General features: G+C 41.0%; 1 long non-coding RNA gene across 6 annotated transcripts in view; it reads left to right on the top strand.

The window, feature by feature from the left end:
* The first annotated feature begins 489 nt into the window (after positions 1 to 489).
* Positions 490 to 20,600, top strand: part of LOC141730425 (uncharacterized) — a 101,518-nt gene continuing 81,407 nt past the window's right edge. For all 6 annotated transcript variants that reach the window (XR_012581907.1, XR_012581910.1, XR_012581909.1 and 3 more), the window contains exon 1: positions 490 to 1,707. This is a non-coding gene — a long non-coding RNA (uncharacterized LOC141730425). The remainder of the gene's footprint in view (positions 1,708 to 20,600) is intronic.

Below are 20,600 nucleotides of genomic sequence, written 5' to 3' on the forward strand. Positions count from 1 at the left end.
AATCTATCTGTGACTAAACACCTCCTAGTACAAATGATGTCCATGGCTCAGGTTGGTGAAAAGCAGTGTCCTTATCATTTGCTACATCTTCAGCATAAGTCAGGGTAAGTAATATCTGCCTCCATCTCCTGTAGTTCCAGGTTGCTCCTGAATGCTGTAGTCTCTGAATAATGTCTTGTAACTTACTCAGCACCAGAAGACCTGTGGGAGGATTACATGATATCTTCCTATTTCTCCCCTTCTCAGGGCCAATGCTCTGCTTGACAAATTAATATGGGGTATGAGTTACCTTTCAGGTTTCAATAATTTAATTTTGTGTATGCTTACTGCAATATTCTAAGGTTTCCATTAAATATGTATTTATATTGCCCCGCCCCTCCCTTCATTGCCCCATTGTAGGAGTGTTTGTGTCTGGGAAGCAGGGATTGGTCAGTATTGTGGGAGCTGTTCTTGTCATTGAGTGGACTTATTTAAAGGCGAGCTTGTCTTGCTATCTTCTCTAAAGATGCCTGGACTCTGAAGTCATCTAATTTCCTTTGCAATATTCATAGATCCTCCTGACAGAGTATGGTCTATCCTTAGCTCTCATGTATGTCACCCTGACCTCTGAAATCTCTATTGTAAGTCAGCTAAGTGTAATACCTTTAAAGGAAAGTTTTTAATAGTAAGAGGAGAGAGGTAAGAATATGTGTGCATGTGTGTGATGTGGGAGACAAGGATCAAAGGGATTAAGGGATGTCTGGTTTCCATTAGCAAAAGCAAGCTCTGCATGACTCAGGAGGTACCTTCCATCCCTTCCCATATTCCTAGTTTGAATGGCAGCTCATATTGCAGTTCTTGTTTTAAAAACAAACATTGGCATAACGTGATGTAATTTTTAGCACTAACACATTACCAGCAATCATAGTAGCAGCTCTGTCAAGAGCCTTTGCTGCAGGAAGAGTTGGTACATGCAGTTTGCTGTAGTGGCTGACAAATGGATTGACTGAAGCAAAAAAAAATTGTTGGCTAAAAGAATATGTGACCTAGACTTTTATGTGGTCAAGTTACTAACAGCCCCTGGTGTGTGCCAGTGGGACAGGGAAGGCAGGAACAAGATGAGATGGCCCCAGTGAGTACTGGCAGCACAGGCAGCTGCTGGGCTGTGGGGTGTAAGCTCCTGGAGAAGTTTTGCCCTGAGATTCAGGGCTAAAGCCCTTGGAATGCTTCTAGGTGAATGTGGCTCAGCTTGTGACCTGTGCAATGCGTTCCTCTGGCTCACCACTCTTCCCTGGAGCAGACAGGGAGCAGCTGAGGCAGGAGGAGCAGCCCACAGGGCTGAATCAGCCCAGGCCTGCCTCAGGGACAGGCACTCGGGTGTTGCTGCTAAGGATGGGGGGCTGCCAAGGGCACCCCTGAGTCTCTGGGTGAGGCTGTGGAAGAACAGGATGGTTCTTCTGGGGATCACTGCCAGGAGGGCTGGGAAGGGACTGCCCTGGAGTGGGATTTGTGGAGCTCAGGGACAGACATATCTGCAGGTAGGTGAGTGGGAAGGAGAATCTTCATTCCCAGAGCCTTAAGTTGGCTACAGAAGAGCTGAAGGATGGAATGCTCCCTCCAATATCCTGCCAAATGTGCCTGAGGAGCCAATGTCTTTTTCCTCCTCTTTTTCCATCATGTGGGCTTCCCAGACCAGCAATTATCTCAAGTAAAAAGGAGCTTCAGGAGGTAAGTCTTGAATGAACTTTGACTTCAGAGAACCATTGGTTAAAAGACAGCAATGGATGCTGCCCCTCTGTGCATAAACTGTATGAAATCAGTGGGAATCAAGGATTTGATTCTGCAGGATTGATTTTCTGTGTTTATTACTTTATCACAATGTAGCCAGGTAGGGACATTCAGCTGCCAGAATAGTTTCTGGGAGGAAGGATCTACATGACTTAGATACAATTCTTCTATGATTTGAGTCTTTTTTTAATCCTGTTTTGCTCTGCTTGTACTTGCTAAATGCTGGACTGTAATTGTAACATTGGACTGTCACACTGGAACAAGAATTTGAGAGATTCACTGCAGATTTACTAAAATTCTTGTGAACATGGCACACATCCAGAAGAAATTGAGGTAGGCAATAAAAATTGTTGTTTATGAATCCAAGATACAAATGAAAACTTCTCTTCCATTTGCAGGCTTGGTTGGAAAACTAAAATTGCTGAAAAAGATTTATTTTTATCTTCTTATCAACAGCAATTTTTTAAAATGCTAGTATCCTGGCTATTTCACATAATTATTTATTTCTAAACCTTTGAACAAAGGTTTTGATTGTAGGCAAGTTTCTGTAACAGCTCTGTACATTATGAACTGCAGGATAAGAATAAGTCACATGAAAGATACAAATCTTTCCATTTTAGACCTTACAGACTTATTTACAAAGTCATCCTTCTCGGTGTGTGCACACAGACACACTAATTGTATATGGGTTTTATGAACTCACCTGGCACCAGAACAGGGCTGAACCCACAAACACTCAGTCACTTGTACCAACCTCAGTCTTTTTCAGTGCATTAAATGGGATTTGAAAAACTAGATCTTTAGTCTGAGAAAGGAAGAAATCAAAATTATCCTTGTTTCTCCTTCTTTTTCTTCCTCTCCTGTGTCTGCCTCTTTCCAAGGATTGTTATTCAGATTGGAACCATAAGTGGTTTCATTCTGTCCTCAGATCTCCCTGCCCCAGAAATACTGTGGCAACTCAAGACTGAGATAAAATACTTGCGTTGAATAATGTTATGGATTAGTTAGGCATGATCATAATAAAGAATAAGGGATATAAAAATGCATGTGTAAACTAGTAAAAATGTTGTGGTTCTAAGCTAAGTCCTTTTGCTTTGTAATTATTTTTTATTTAAACTGAAAATGTTATAGTTGTTTATTTCATGACCAGAATCTGGTGTGTGATTCATAGCACTATCAAAGCTAACAAGTACTAACTTTGTGATTACTCCCTACCTTATTCAATAATTTAGAAGCCACTTTATTAACTTTATAAATTAAACAGTAACATTGCCTTCTGCAAAGAGCAAAATCTATTTCAATTGCTTTGGGAATATTTCCCAAGAGTTTATCTTTGCTAGTCATTCCATAACAAAAAATGGTCTTTTACTTGTGTCCAGCTGCCACACAGCAAAACACTGAAAGCTGCTTCTAACTTTCCTGATATTGTTTATTTACCAGTGACTGAGACAAAACTAGTGCTTTTGTGTCTGTGTAAAAAATCCTATTGTAGATCATGTAGGCTATATATATCCATTTTGCATAACAAAGATACCTATTACCCTGTCACATTTTCGAGGATTCAGACAGTGATCTCTCTCTCTATTTCCAAAGGGAAAGTTTTCTGATTTAAATAGAAATAGTGTGCTTTCTGTTGAGATCATGTTCACCAAGGCACTAAGAATAAGCATTTGAACAGCTCCTCTAAGCTTTATTTGCACAACACACTTAATTGCTTTACAGAGTAGTTTCACTGTATCCCTTTTCCTACATATAACACATATTTAGGGATTTTTGTTTGCCTCTTCTTCAACTAAAGCAAAACACGGCAATTATTTTCATTCCACCAAATCAAAACAAAATCTACTGGAATACAGCCAGCGAAACCAAAGTTTTCTAAGATCAGTAGTTCTGAGCAGACCTCACCAGCTAAACTCCTTCAGGCCTGGCAACCTTGAGAATCCAAGCAGGAATTTTTTACTGAGCTCTCTGCATTGGGAAGTTTAAGAGCCCAGTTCTGAGTAGCAGGAACATAATGCTACTGGGGGAAGAGACCTTATATGCTATATGAAAAATATTTTGATTGTGTCCTTCCATTAGATCAATTGCATCACCCAAGCCAGACATTCATTTCTTTCTTTGGATTCTTCATTAAATGCTCATTGATTTTTTTTTTTTCCCCAGTGTCTTAAGCTTGGAATTCTTACATTGACTCAATTTCATGCAGCACCAGAGGGCTAAATGCTGATCAGTGACCTCGTGACAGTGGTCACCTTATGATCTCTTGGTTTTGAAATCTGTAGCTTTCTCTGTGGACAATCACGTTTTTCTTCTCTCCCTTGCTCCAAAAGCACTGAATGCTCACCCAAAGCTGTCAGCTTGGTTTTTCTTTTCCCTACAGACGTAGAATGGGGATGTTAGCCCAACCCAAGAACAGGTTGCTGCACTGGCCCTAAAGGTACAACAGAGGCTGCTGAAAACAAATTGGGGTCTTTTATTAAAGCTGGCTGTTCCCATGCTTCTGTGGAGGTACAGTGCTGAAGAGTGGAATTCTGTCTGCCTAGTACAGGGTGCATTGGATGTTGTGGTACCCAGTTCCAAAGAGCAGCAAGTGATTTAGTCTGCCAGCTCTCCTCAGCTGTCAAGAGTCAGACTTCCTATCCAATCTGTGGTGAGAAATAGTCCTGACATGAAAACAAAGCCAGCCAGACATGTGCTTAAATTAGGCACTCCAGCAATCTCAGCTCCCTGGTTGTGAAGGGGAGACAAAAATAAAACTCCTGTGGCTTTTATTTGTGTTTGGGAGACTGTATCCCTCAATGCATAGAAATTGCAAAGGCACAGTCTACTTCCGTAGATTGAAGTCTTCTAAAATCTCTTTTTAAAATATTTTTTGAGTATATAACACAGAGATCAGAACTAACAAATACTCTGTGAGTTGTCATCTATTGTTTCAAGTTCTGGCATCAGTTCTGAAGCCCTCATGCAGGCTGACTTCTGAGAAGTGAGAATTCCAGTTCACTAAAGGTAAAGTGGTCCAACAATATATATTTAATTCAGTTTTTGAGGGAAACAATGCACCTCTCCCACTGCTCTGCTTGGTACAGCTGCTGTTGGTGACTTCTAGTGGTATTTTGAGGTGACTTAGAAAAAAGCAAGGAAAAAGAAGATTAAATTGTATATTAAAATTTGAAATAATGGGGGTACTTAAAGAACAAATCATTAAATAATTCATTCAAGTTTATCTTGAATTGTGCTCTGTAATCACGGAAACAAATAACAAGCGTGGGTTTGGGAACATCATGAGACCTGTCAAAAATACAGCCACTGAACAGGAAACAAAAAATCATTCATTCATCAAATCCACTGTGAGTGAGCTGTTAAGTCACAACTAAACTGAAATAATTTCAGAGTGTTTTGTCTAATGATTTAGACAGATGAATCTAGAAATGGAACCCCTATTTCCTTTCTTCTCTAGTAGCATAAGTCTGTTAAAAATCCTAATCTTCTTGAAATCAGTGAGATTTTTAGTCTTGATTGTAGCAAATTTATGGATTTACCCCTGATTCTTGCTGTAAAGGGAATTTCAGTTCTATTCGGCTGTAAAGGAATTTCAGTACTAGTGAGCCCAGATGCTGAAACTTCTCAGGCAGCAATGAAAAAGAATTACTGGAAACTGGCAGCCCCAGTTTTACACAGACTGTGGTTAAATTTTCAGTGGGGAACAGAGCTACGGAAAGCTGAATTTCTGTCTGGTCTGTATTTGCATCAGCAAACCATCAAAGACTGTTTCATGTAAAATAAGGAACTGAGATTTGATCTTTTGCTGGGGGAAAAATACCAAGCACAAAGCCACAAGAAACTTCCTGCTTGGTTTATTAAAGTGAACCCCTCCAAATAAAAACTTATTTCAGTTGGAGCAGGCCTATGAGAAATTTGTTGGTCGAAGTGAAGTACCATGGAAATCACACTCATAATCAAGAAACTAAAGTTTCCACTTGCTAAAGCAGAACAAGAAGCAGTAACAAGGACTGTGAGCATGATGGTATAAAAAGTCCTCTTTTGTGTGAGGGTTGTCCAGATTGCTTTCTCAGAGAAGAAAGAAATGTAATTGCCATAATTCCCATGAAGTGCATATGACCCAAATTATTGTGTTGGTGTTGCTGCTGAGTATTTCTGCTGGGAGAGAGTATAATAATTAATATAGATCCAGTTTAGTAGCAGCTTTGATGGTTCTTAGAATGGTATAACCTTGGTTAAAGGTTCCAGCAGATATTGTATAGCTGTGAAGGGAAGCACAAACATTTTAGTAGGATGTTATAATAATGTTATAATAACTTTGACCATCCGTTTTTTTCCCCATTAATACTTGGCATTGAAAGGAAGATGGAATTCCAGCTAGTCTGAGATCTGCATTTATTGTCGAGGACAGTCAACATCCAAACTTTTTAATGGATATCTGCTTCTGCAAGTGTTTTACTGTTTCTTGGCAGGCTTTGAGGTTTCCTGGTTCTCTGAAGAACAAACAATCGTGGCTGGATGGGCTGAGTGGGGCTGACACGTTTACGGCAGGGATGGGTTTTGCTGTTGTGCTGGATCCATCTGACAGTGACATCTGGTGACCAGTAACTTAAGTGCAGGTGCTTCAGGGTTCTGCTCTGCTTTACCTCCACCGTGACAAAAAGCCAGCAATCCGAAGCCAAGGATTCTTCGTGCCTCTCTCCTCTCCTGTCACTGGCTGCATGCCCTACAGAACAGATGTAGCAAATAGGACCAAAGCAGCTTAAGGCTTTCGTAGTCTTTAGTGAAGCCTCTGCATTCTGCTTTCATCCTTTGTAGCACCTGTCTGCTGCAAATACATGAAAGGAACAGAAGAAAATCCCTGAGCATTTGTAATAATCTTCCTGCTTACTTTTTGTTTACACTGAGATGCTTAGAAGTAGGGACTTGCTCACCTTTTGTTCTGGCAAACATGATAGAGAAGACTATTCCCAATTCCTACACTATAAAAAAATCCCATTAAAAGGTTGAAGACAGTAAGCTGAGTAAACAGCGAGAATAGTGTCCCAACATTTTTGGGATACAGATGTTTGCTCCACACGGGCTTTTCACAGTATAGGGAGAATGTGGATAAAGGCACACATAGCTTATAAACAACCTTCTCATTCAGTAAGCAGTTGACATCCCTTTCCAGCCTGTTCAGAGCCTGCAGTAGCTGCCCAGACTCCTCTCCTGCTCACCAGCTCATCTTGCCTGTTCCTTGGGTAAAGCTGGGAGAGGAATCTTGGCTCTTTCTAGGCCTGATCAATAAAGTAAATTGTGCCTGCACTGAAGAAGGGGAGCAGCTTATCCTTTGAGGCCTGCTTTATGTTGCTTCTCCTTTTACAAGATGAAAGAGTCAGAGATACAAGCCTTGACTGCAGCCTCAGATCTGAATGTTCTTGAGTTTGAAATTTGTGCTGAAACTGAAGCGTTCCTGAAGTTCAGTTTCATCCCATGAACTCCAGTTTGTTCTTCAAATCAAGATTTTAGTCCATGTCTGCCAATGTCACTGGTACTTGAGTTTGCAGCTGTTGTTTATCCCTTTTCCCCTTTAAAAGGGGCAGGTCTGGGGGTGTGAACCCAACTTTCCACATGTTTTGATTTTTTTTCTTCAAGTAAATCAGCAGTGGAGCATTATCTGTGAGCTGCCCTGGAGCTGCCTGCAGGTAACTGCTTTGGCTCCACACTGCAGTCTTGCCATTAACCATTCAGCTTTTGCTTTTTTCTTTCTTGTCAAATTTATGTAATAAGGCCCAGACTCCAGCAACCAAATGCTTGTTTATTCCTGCAGGCCTGGCATTATTGACTTTCCATCTCTGTGACTCTGCACTGTAGGGTGAAAAATTCTCTTTGCATGAAAACTGGTTCTGTGTTATTGGCATTACCTTTCTGTTCTGTGTTACCTAAAATTTCAGTACCATGCACCTTGGACCACCTTCTCCTTGGACCAACATTTTTATTAAAATACTAAGCAGAGCTGGGATTAACGCAGACTTGAAAAGAATGTCCTTCCTGGTAGAATAAACAGTTGTAATTGCTGCTTCTTACCTATCTAACAGTTATTCTTTTAATCTCAGTTTTTCCTACTTAAATAAATATCCCTTGAGGCAGTGAGAGTAATTTTTGATTAAGTGTATTGAGATTAGTTCCAATGCATTGAGTGTGTCTAAAAATCCTTATTTTATTGAAGACTCTACAGATTACTACAATCCAGTGTGATAAAACCATGTGGAATTTTATCACAGTTTACCTCACTTACTCCATTTAAAAAATACACATGTATTTTTAGCATGTTTTCTTTTGCTCTGGTACAGAACCCTATACAGTCAAAAAGATGTTGCTTGAAAAGAGGCATTTGTTGTGTTTGAGGGTTGAGTGAGTGATTCTGTATTAGTTTTTCACTTGAGCAGGTAAAATCCCAATTTTATAGACTAAAATCTTACAATTTGCTTTATTTTATATTTATATATATGACATGTACGTTCTATTCAATTACTTGTTAGCCACTTAGAGATATCCACAGAAGTTCAATCCACAGGCATCGTGTCAAACCCTTTCTTCTTTAGGCAGCTGTTTGTGCATTATAAAAGCAACAAACACACAAGAAGGATGCATTCAAACTTTTCAGGCTCCATCAAAACTTTGTTTACTTACTATGGACTCTCACTGAAACTTTGAGGCATAATACAAATGAAGATAGTGTAGTGTGGGTTCTGAAAAATGCAGAAATTTCAAAATAATTAAGAATGCACACTACTGATTAAAGAGTATTTGAAATGCTATATCAGATTATGAATCATCTGCCCATTGGTCATAACATACAGGAAAATTAAAAATTAGCTGAAGGATATTAATTAAAGAAGATTAAAAGAAAAATGCTACTTGGTATGAAAGAATAGAATGTGTTCATTGTTGAAGTGAACTTCTAACACTTTAATATGTACATAAGCTTATGATGTATGTTTCACTCATACTTGCAATTTGTGGAATCTAAAACAAGCAGAATGAGCCCCAGATTGGCAATGTCTTACAGGGCTGCGATTCTTCTCTCAGCCACTGCTTTTTGAAGAGGCTAGTCAAATTTAGAGCCTGGACTTTCCAAATGGTTACTTTAGCTCAAGGTTTTGAGAAAAAAAAGTTTTGTCTTTATTTGTAGTCCTTTAAGGAGATATGTCCCTTATGGTGGGAACAGTTTCTGTAGGGGTTCTTAATGTTACTGTATTGGTAGATAAATGGTAACTTAAATGTTACTGTATTTGGTAGCTTTTTATTTTATAATACCAAGAAATAACTGTTTTTTAGTGTTCAGGAGCAGAAGATCCCAGACATTGTACACAAGTATCCATTTGATTTTGGGAGGTCAAACAGACAAGTGACCTCCCAAAGTTTTTGATCTCTTCTGTTCCAGTTTCTCAAGAAAGATGATAGTATTCGGAGCATGTAGCAAATGTGTTCTAAGTTTAAAGCCTCCCTGTAATGCATGAATGAAAGTATTACCTTCTGTTAAAGGAACTTCCTTTAAAGCTCCAGATAGTTTATGGGAAGGAAAATCTATTTTAGGAACCAGTTGTGAGTGGAAGAGAAAAGGAAATGAGGTCTCTTGGGAATCCCTCCTCCATACAGCATTGCTGTAAACTTTTCTTTCTTAAAAGAGAAAGATTCCCATTTGTTTTTTATTCAAAAATGTTTAAATGATTGCAAGAGTAAATTACCCCTAGTAATGAAATCTAATACCTACTGTACCCGTATTTCAGCACAAAACTCAAATCTTGAGTGCATTAGATGACAAGAGGAGAAACTGTGAAATATTTTCAAAACTATTTTTCTACCCAGTTTTTTGGTGCTTTTGGAACATGTTTTTCATTCTAAATGTTGACACCAGTATGCTCACATGGGTGATGGCCAGGTCAAGCATTACAGCTTCAGTGGTCTGTGGTGCAGCTGTGCAGAGCTGGAGTGTTTGCAGTGCTGCCCTGGCTTTGCCTGGGACAGAGGTCACTTCCTCGTGGAAAGACTCAGAAATTGAAGCTCGTTTAACTGAGGCTACTGGTGATATTGCACCAGGCATGGCTGGCTTAAAGAAGGGCTGTTTGTTCCCCAAAAATATCAGAACACAGCAGAGTGTGTGGGTGACAGCTGATAGAGAACTGTCTCTGCTAAGCCAGGTCAGGCTGCTGCATGTGTGCAGAGAGCACTGCAGTGGAGATGAAGGATGGGCTGCCAGGCCAGTGGTGCTCCTTTCTCTGCCAGGTGGCCTCTTTGCCTGCAATGCTGGCAACTGCTGTATGTGTAAAAGGTTTTATTGCTGCTAAAATTTAAGAGGAAAAGCAACAACTGACTGTAGTATGCAAAAATGCGTGTCAGAGGTTTATCATGCCTTACACTGCCTGTCTGCCTCATCCATTTCTCTTCCAACACCCATGTGTTCTGGGTACCTAAACACCTTTTCCACCACAGAAGTGACATTTTCCAGCAAAGTGCTGAGAAACTGAGGGAATTGTACAAGGTCAACAAGAACTTGTGATTAAACACACAGATGAACTTAAATTTCTTGTGTTAGGCTGGAGGCCTAACAAGTGCCCCATGCTACTTTGATGGAGGGAAATGTCCTGTAGGTATCACCCACCATAACTCTGGGGGAAGGCACCCCTGAAGAGTGGCACCTCTGCAGCTGGTGCTGATTTCAGTGTGAGAATTCATTTCTCCAAATCCAGCGTCCCTTGCAGGGTGTGAGTTACCAGCAGTGCGCTGAAGGGTTTGCAGCGTTGGAACTTTGTGGGCTCCTGCAGCAATATATAGAGACAACACAATGCCTGAAGTTTTTCTCATTTGTCTTTTTCTGTGGTAATAAAGGGCTGAGAAGTGCTGTGAATCAAAAGGTTAGCTGCAATCACACAACTGGCTCAGTGAGCTGCTCTGCACCCTGTGTGTGGCATCGCTTTGTGCTGGAAGAGTGAGCTGTGATGTGCAGGGGCAGGTAAAGTGTGTTGTTGCCTCCAAATGAATGAATGCTAGAAAGTGCGCATGTGCATGATATGGACATGTTTCCTGGATTCTCAGTGGAGGAAATCTTTCCTACAGTGTTTATGGCAGCTTGGAGAATTCATCTTCTCTAATGTTCTTATAATTGCTGTGACCTAGAGCTGGTTGAATGTAATGTTTTGCTACTGAAAAAATGTTGATTTCACTAGTCAAGGTGTATCTCTGCTTGTAAACCTGTTTGTGAGATTCCTTTGAGGTTACTCATTTTGCTATGATTGATGTAAAATTAAAGTTATTTGGCTATTTGAATATAGATACTCTCTATTAAATATTTGGGACAAGCTACAAATGCTTGTCTCAAAAAATATAGAACATTTACCCAAGAATTTGGAAATGTTTGCTTAATTTTTATGATGAAATTATATCCTAAAATGTCAAATTTTCTCCACAGATGTTAAGTTCTGCACTTAGAACTTCCCTGTAAGTCTAGATGACTTTGCTATGTCAACTCTCTAATAAGAAAAGCATGGAGAATATTTGGGTTTTCCCACCCTAATGCAAGCTCTATCTGTAATGCTGCTGTGTTGACATACTTCTCAGAGCTTTGTGAAACACTCATTTGAAAGGTTTTGGATGTCAAGCTCATTTTGAGGCAAGAAGCTCCGTTTTAATTCCTCTCACCAGAAGGACCTATTGCCTATCTGCTTTCAGAGAAGGAGAATGCACACTACTCAAAATTCTGCATGTGTTCAGGCTGTTCTGACATTTCCTTCCTCCAAACATGAAAAGCTTTGACACCCAGCTCTGATCAAGCGTCTCATTCTACCGACATACTTAATTAGTCTGTGTTTCCTACTTAAAATTTATCTGTAGAGCACCATTCCAGTGTATGTTGCATGGTCTCACAAAAGAGGGAATGTGATGTAGTGGGAGCTCAGTCATACATTTATCAGCATACCTACGTGTTTGGTGATAATGTGCATTCATCTGTCTGCAGTTTTAGTCAGGAAGTGGTCTCAGATCAAAGTCTGTCATATCTTTAAACATCTTTCAGTTGGTTCTGCATTTTGGAGCCACTCTGTTCCCTTCCAGTTCAAAAGAAAACTGGTTGCCTTTAACCATTTGTAGTTTGTACTAAACCAGAAGAGCATACAACGAACGTGCAATGATTATTTTCTGTGCCTATTAAAGTGTGCAATTTTTAGATGGAGGCAGGTGTTGTGCGGACAGCTCACCACTACAACAGGCATTCTCATTCCACTGCTCAGAACCTCTGTGCTTTCTTAGGACTTTTCCCGCTGTATTTACTGGAAAGCTGGAGTTCCTCTGGGTGCTAGAGCTGCTGCATGTGCTGCCTATTGTATTTTTCATGATCTTCCTGCAGTCACCTTGTGCCTCCCACCGAGTGATTGTCTCTGTCATGTTCTGCCAGTTGGTGGGTGCCTTTCCCAGCAAGGTGTCAATCTGACTCCCCCATGTCTCACTCACTGTAATGATCCAATGTAAATGTTGTGAAGACATATCAATGTCAGAGGAGCTTTCTGTTCACAAAGTGCTTTGATGTTTTTGAAATGTGCTTCCTTGCTCTCAGGAGACTCAATTCAAGGTTAAGCAGTTTTAGGAGAAACTTGGAGCCATTTGCCATCTAGTTTCAAAGAAGCATTTATAAGAGCAGTGGCTTCTATTCTCTCCTGGACTGGCCTAGGCTTAATAAAATCTGTACTTCCTAAATTTTAATGTTTGGTTCTTAGCAGGATCAACCCCAGTAATTCATCATTTAAAATAATGTGAGACATCGTTTAGGCTCTGAAGGATGATTTTAGGGGTTTTTTTTAGTTATTCTAAACCATTTATCATCATATCTTGTTTTCTTCTAGCTAAATGAATTGTTCTAGTTATTCCTTTCTGACAAGGTCTCATAAATTACTTATTATTTAACAAATCTAATGTTTGAAGCAATCACCTTTTAATTTTTTGGTACTACCTTCACAGTGAATGATACTTCCTTTGGCAGCATGTAACTGTAGGCTTTGCAGTTGGTTTTTCTGAATATCTCTCACAAGGCTTGGGAGTCTGGTGAGAGATATTCAGAAATGCTAACACCCAGGAGCTCACGCCCCGTTGAATGTGTCTCTTTGCTCTCAGCAGCTGTCTTGTACTTCTGTTGCAGCACTTTGTATCCATTTTTTTTCATGTTAAAAAGTTTGCACAACAGTGAGAAGGGCACAAAATTTATGTGGCAGCAGTGGTAACTTCAGTCCTAAATGAGCAATTACACTTCCTAGTGAAACATGACCAGCTGGCCCAGCCATCTGGGTCTGGCGATGCTTCCTAAGCTTGTTTTGACTGATTTTGAAGGTGTCTCTGTGGAACTGCCAAAAATGAACAGAGACTTTGCTACAAGGGGACTTTCATCACCTGTTTGATTCTTCATTACAAAGACACAGGAACTAAAACAAAGATGGCTGTTTTCACCTCTAATTGGGGACATCAGTTGAGTCAATCATTGAGGTCAATCATTGGGTAATGATATGAGGCCATCCCAGGTTGATTTGCCACTTGCTCCATAGTAAAAGCACCAGCAAGTAATAGGTTTAGATAAGAGACTTATCTAACACAGTAGGTGCTATTTATCTCTTCTGCAGAGAGCCCATCTTTGTTCTGGCATTGCTGTTTAGCCACAATTTTATCCAAGCGTTTCCTCTGTGTGTGCATTAGCAGCAATAGAAGAGGGACGCGTCAAACCTCTCTTGACAGAAAATGCCTTTAAAAATCTTTCCAGGGAGCATTCACTTTACTCTAAATCCCTTTCTTCCCAGTGAGATGCCTGGAAGAGAACATAATTTTTAACACATTCATCTCTTTAAAATTAATTTTTAAAAGTGGAAACTCCTTGCTTGTGTCTTTGCTCTGGTGCATCTGCACAGCATTGGATTTTTTCTCAAAGTAACATGCTTGAGGGTTTTTTCCCCCTGTTTTTAATGTAGCAAAATGCTTCTTTTCAGCTCTGATCTGTGCCTTGCCTCGGTGAAATTGCCTACTGCTGCTTTTTATCCTAGTGGGCCTCAGACCTTCACAGCTGTGAAGCTGCAGCTTTGCAGGAATCAGGCCCAGAGAGGAGGGAGGACCCTCAAAGTTCTCATCCTGGAGAGCGGTGTGTTGGCAGCTCTGTAGCAGCTTTCAGTGTTGTTGGACTCATCTGAAAAAATACAGTTAGGGGTAATCTTGAGAAAAGAAAAAAAACTCCCAAAAATAGTTTGGAACATTTTTATTTTAATAAATTAAAAATGCTATGTTAGAAACCAGAAAATCAGTCCAGTAGAAAATTCTCATTGTTTTCTAGCCCTTACACATAAATTAGCCACCTTTCTTTGATTCCAATTATTTTAACCATTTCTAATACCAAACCAAGAGCAGCAGACTACTGGATTTATTTCTTGGTTTTTTGGTGTGTAGAAAAATCCCTTTTCAGCTTTGTTTACACATCTACAGATATTAAAAAAAGTCAAAACTACTTTCCCTTGCCCTCACCCTGTTGGAGCTGTTTGCTTCCATGGGGCTGGGTCTGCTGCCAACCAGGGCACTCACCACATTATTCCTCTTGAGTTCCCTCCTGCGTCACTCCTTGGAAAAATGCTGCCATTTCTAATGGAAAAAAAAAAAAGAGACAGCGAAATGGAAAGCTGAAAAAGCAAAGTGTGGTTAGTTTTAAAGGATAGCACAGACAGTAAATGAAAATTGTGAACAGGAGAAAGAGTGACACAAATTTGTACTCTTGTAGTTCCCTTCCAAATGAGAAATGGGCATAAACCCCTGTGTGTGCTGATTTGCACGCATGAGGAGAGGGACTGGCTGGGTGAAACATAACCTGTCGTTCCCACCCATCACTTGCTGAACCTTCCAAAGGCTGGAGGGAGATTCATGTCGGGGTGTGTCGGAACCCGAGCGGCTCCTGCGCCGCTGTCCCCGCCGGGTGAAGCCCCGCGGCATCTCCCTGTGCCCTGTTCCCAGCCTGCTCCCGGCACTCCGGGAAGGGCAGGGGAGGCTCGGGGCAGGCCGATGCTCCGCAGGCAGGGCAGGAATTCCGAGCAGGGCAGGAATTCGAGCGCGGCTCCCGGCAGGTGTCAGCAGAGCCCCGCGAACCCCGGGCAGCGCGCTCAGAGGGAGAGCAGGGTCGGTACCGCTCTGAAGAACCGCAGTGGCACAACTAATCCCAAATGTTTCCGTAGCCTAGAGACGAGGTGCTAACAAGCTGGAGTGACCCTTGCTTCGGAGCTGATGTATGCCCACTGTAAATGAACTCACTAAAATTCCCTGGCATCCTTCCTCACAGTGTGAGAAATGCCGCACAGCCTTTAAAGTTGCCGTTTTGGTGTTTCCCTGCCTACTTATTCCTAATGAAGCACATGAATTCATCATGTGTACTGAGATAAATTCATAGCGTGTATTGAGATAATGTTAAGGTTTGCAGGAAAAAAGTAGAATGGCAAGTACTTGGCCTTTGCTGATAACTTACTTGGTTGTAAAGGGAAGGTCAAAATTCATATGCTCTACAATGAATTTCTAGCAGCTGTCAGCTGCTTCCCAAACGTTATGTCACTCTAGTTACATGTGATTTTTATACTTAACTTCTAAACTAAAAAATTTATGAGAGCTCAAAATCTCCCTTTGTTAACCTAGGGTGGTGATGTGCTGTCTTACAGCTGTTCAATCCATGGATATCAGTCCATGCTTTTCAAAAGCTGAGTAAATAATTATGTATTAGCATAAATGTGCCTATTGACTTTCTGTGACCTAAGGAGTGGATTTTTGAGGCTGCACTGAAACTAAGAAATGCTTTGTTTTAAGAGATGTTCTAGCATATGCCTTGCTTGTACATTTCTAGATGGTTTTAGAATATTTTATTTTTTTTTAACAAGGAAAGCAAAAACGCTACCCTGTACATACAATCAAAACTGTTGAAACTATTTTCAGAAGTTGCTTGACTGTCTGGAAAGCTGTCTTATTGAAAGGCAAAGATGACGAATAACCACTGTCCTGTATATCCACTTCTGTGTCACAGCATTTTCTATTTGCAGATCTCAAAATGCTTTCTTTTCTGTGACTTGAGCACTTCCATGATCTGTCTCTTTCCTGGACAGTTCTGTCAGATGAGTGACTTCTTGTTAATGGCAGGCAGAGCTGCTAGGAAATCCTCCTCATAACACTTTAGAGTTTAGGAAAATAAACTTATCTCCTTCGAAATGCAAGTCCATCTTACCATTGTCCTTAATGGAAAATTTCTTCTTTGAATGTGTTCATGTGTAGTAAATTCATTTATTTTCAATGTTTCCTTTTCCCTGACTAGAGCAATGGGGAAGCCCTTGGGCATTACAGTGGATTGTCCTTCTTTTCCTCTTGCCCAGCTATCTCCAGCCATGGGTGATGCATTGGAGTGTGGTACACAGCTGTGTGTCTAAATGGGGAGTGGTTCAGAGAGCTCCTCTGGGATTAACAAGGTGAAAACAGGCCCCTGCAGGGACAATGTAGATGGGCAGCCCTTGTCCAGGTGCTCCTGCTCTCCATACAGGGCTTGCTTGCCATAGGGAACATGCAAGAAATCACTTTGATTTTCAGATTTTGTCTTAAATTATGGCAAAATTTGATGATGATCATCTTTAGGTGAGCAACAGGAACAGGACTATAGTCTTCCATTCCCCTGTTCAGCTTCCATATCACATCTACTTCAGTAACATGCTCAAGCACAATCTCATTTGCCTTTTGTACATATTTTTCAATATTTTTTGCTAAAGAGATTTGCTCATCAATATTTGAACTCCAACAGAGAGGTAGTATTTCAGCAGATCTCTATTGATTCTCTCCGAAAGATATTTTACCAGTGAAAATGGATTGAACTTTACTGGAGTGGCAAAGGATTTAGAAACAAGATACAATGAGGTCTCAGCCTTTTTTTTTTTTATTTTAACTTTCATTTGCTAAAATCCCAATACATTGAGCATAAGTGAGAGAAAGCAAGATGGATAGGAAAAGGCAAAGTAATATGGTAGAATTATTTTCAATTTCCTTTGCAGGGCATGTATGGGTCATTTTGACATCTTGCTGTGTACATTTAGAGAATGGAGTACTCAAACAAGCTGAGCTTTTCCCTCTTCACATTGATCTGCTCAGGTTCAACATAACCTATCACCTGGCCAAAAGCTCATTATTTTGTTAAGTGAGTCAGCTGCATAAGCAGTTCTCCTGCTGAACGTGCTGATCCTATGAAGTTATAAATTATTTAAGACTATTTTCTGTTTTGTTTCAGCCAGAGAAATAAGGACACCTCATCACTTCTGCAGGATCATGTGTTTCTTGGGGTTCACGCAAATAAGTTTATAAATGACAGTGTAAGGGCGAGGATGGCTTTGCTGAATCAGCAGCACTAGCTGTTTTTGCCCAGAGAGGAACAACAAATCTTGTTCCAAGAGCACAGAAAGAAGGGACAACTTGGCAGTGGGTATGAGGTGGGAACAATGAGGGGACAAAAATACTGCCCCCCAAAACAAACCTGTCCCAGCTTGTGACTGGCTGTGGCCACATCTGTCATTTGCTGTGTTTGACCTGGAGCAGCCCTCAGGGGGAGGGTGGCCAGAATGTGCAGGGCCCTGCATGCCTGGGCACAGCTGGCACTGGGTAGGCATCTGCAGGAGCAGAGGGGCTCCAGCAGAGCTCGGCTCTCCTGCAGCTGCCTGGGGAGCAGGCTGGCTCTGAGGGCAGCCCTGCCACAGCTGTCCTGCTGTTTGCTTTGTGCAGCCAGCCCCAGCCCTGTGCCTGTTGTGCTTCCAGAGCTACAGCATCCCGTCCTCGGGACAGCCTGTGAGCTGAGTATCTGAAAGCAATGGGGAGTCAGCACTTCTCTAAGCATAAAAGATCTGATAACTGACTTTTAAAGCGCTTCCCGGTGTGTCTCTCCAAAGAATCAAATAATGCCTGATGATACGTCAGTTTTCACAGGGCTTTGAGGTAGATAATCACAGTGCTCAGAGACAGGCTGTTCTGATTACTTCTGCAGGGAATAATATGCATTTGAGCTACCTTTCCACCAAGAAGTTTCAGTGGAGAAACTGCATGGATGATTGACAAACTTGTGCCAATGGAAATTTGTAAGACCTTGCCAGGTACTCTGTACAGGACAATGGCATTATTCAGTCTTGAGGCTTCATGTGGTGCCTGCTAAAAATGAAACCTGACTGTTCAATTAAAATGATATTAAACGGTATTCTCTGGCAAATGCTTGTCCTAAGCAGAATTGCAGCTAGGGGTCTCTGTGTACTTGTAGGAGGCAGCAGAATGCCAGGCAAAAAGTGCCTCAGAACTTGTCACTCTCAGAAGTTTGTCTTGCAGTGTACTGGAAGGATTTTGTAGTTCCAGGTAAGTAAGATATAGACTTTCTGTTTCTGTGGTACAGACGCTTAAACTCACTCGTGCTAACACCATCCCTTTTTGTGGGATTGTGTTCTGCATCTGCCAGCACATTGGTGATTGTTGCAGGCACGTCTCTCTTTGGCTTCTCTGGGATTTAAGGTGCTCCCTCATGGGCTACCTGGCAAGAAAGGCAGGGTGTGGCTGTGTAGCTGAGTTTGTGAGATGCCAACAACAGCTGCTGCCCTCTGTAACTTTGCCTGGGAGTGTTTTACCAGAAAGAATAATTTAACATGAGACAAAGAGCCTGTGTTGAGCACTCTCTTGGTGGTGTAAGCTCTTCCTTTCTGCAAGTCTCCATATCCTTTCCTCTGTGTGACATTGCAGGCATGACAATGGCCACAGGTAGTGATTTTTCCTCTAAGAAAAAGAAATTGTCTTCAGGAAAATCTTTGGCTGACCAGAAGTGCAGTATTACTGATTTGGTCCCTTTTTAGCAATGATACACAGCATAAAAAAAATGGCATGCACTAGTGTAGGATGAGGAGCCCAGCACTTGAAGCCATTTGCACAGATCTATGGCACAGCCAGGAACAGAATCTCAGTTTCTTAATCCAGAGGTCAGTGGGGGTTTGGATGCAGTCTCTCCTGCTAATATCTGTTCAATAACACCTGTGTTTTTCAGAACAAAATTAAAATGAGTTGTTAAAAAGTGCCTGCAGTAGAGAATGTGATAAGTACCCACAAGTGAACAGAGAAGCCATGTAAATCTCCTGGATTGGTTTAGTCCCCAGTTGCTAAGATTTTTTTAGATCAAAGAAATGGGAAAGAATACAGAAGTAGGAACATGAGAGAGCCCCAAATGTCGTTGCTCCATGTTTGTCATTTTGCAGGGGAACAGACTCACAATGGAGGGAAGAGGTTTCTGCCTTCATTCTTGCTGTATTTTTGGACCTGAAGATAGTTATTCACCATTTGAAGAGTTTATTTGATAGATTCATGGTGAGCTGCAGGTGGCTTGTGGAATCAGGGTGACAATGCATCATTCATTATGACACTTTTTGCTGACAAAGAGTGTCTTTAAAAACGAATTGGTTGATTAATGCGCATTTTTATTAATATTATTAATTCTCAGCCTACTTTGTATATGGAACCGACCTGGAAGAAAATTGTTCAAAAAAGCATCAAAATTTCCCAAGTAGCAAAAAGTGAAGTAGCAGCCATCTCTCTGTATTGTGTGCAATCAGTCAAAGGAACAATAAAACTTAGCAGAACTGGAAACTTCCAATTCTAAAATTAATAGCAGAGTTTTTTTGAACAAAGTTTGTGAGGAATAAATGTTATATGTGTAATGTATGCCCTAGCTCATAATAGCAATAAAAGTTATCCCTTTTACTAGTACAGAATGCATATGAGAAAGTGCTGAAAGGGTGAGAGGGGACCAGCCCATCACAACAGGCTGTCTCTTGCAAAGTGCTTGTATTTCCCCTTTTCACAGAAGTCCACGGGAGTTGAAGGCATGCTGCACTTAGCACATCTAATCTAATATAATCAATTTTTAATGTGGCTTTCACTTTGGGACATCATGCTGTATATGAAAACCCAATCCAGCAATGTGAAGCAATTGCTAATGTTTCTAGATGCAGTGGGGTCAGAAAGTACAAAGTCTTTGAGCACGCAGCTCCTTTACTCTGTTGACAGCTACTGAAGTTAGCTAGATAGACAAAGTGGTTTCACAATTTTCAGCATGTTAACACTGTTTGAAATTCCCATTTCCAGTTTGCATCAGCAGGGTAGAAAGTAGACTTGACCCTCTTCACACTGGCATCAAAAATGCTTTTGTTCTTGATTTTTCTGAGGACATTTTGAGCCTTGTCTCTGATTTTTCTAAAAGATAAAATTAAGGGACATATATTTATAGGGGGAGGTTGTGGTTGTACAGTTGGACCCCTTCTGTTCATACATCAAAGTACATTTGCAGATTACGGAACTGTATTTTTCCATAGTCAAAGTTTGTTCCCTCTGCACAGTTGGGATATGTCATGTAAAAGTGTTCTGGATGTCCTCAGTCATTTTCTCCAGTGTATGTAGGGCATGGAGAAGTGAGAATTACAAGTGCAGCCAAAGAGGGACTTGCCACTGTGATCCAGTCCTGCTGCTGACCAGTTAAGGATGCAAAGGTTGCACGTACATGGAGTCAAATGTTAGAGGTCTGAACCTCTTTGGTGTCTGGCTGACATGGCTTTGTCCTGTGGAGTTCCCTATCCAAACACAGTTTGCTGTTCCAGTTCACTGCTTCATGATGCTTTGAAAAAACTGAAAACAGAAGCTTAGATAATTATGAAGCGTCTCATCCTTGCTTGGTTGTTCATAACTTTCTGGGTTAGCTGCATCTTCCAGCCTTCTTTATTGGTTAGAAAAATATTTGG

This window comes from Zonotrichia albicollis, chromosome 10, assembly GCF_047830755.1.
Source record: "Zonotrichia albicollis isolate bZonAlb1 chromosome 10, bZonAlb1.hap1, whole genome shotgun sequence".
Lineage (NCBI taxonomy): Eukaryota > Metazoa > Chordata > Aves > Passeriformes > Passerellidae > Zonotrichia > Zonotrichia albicollis.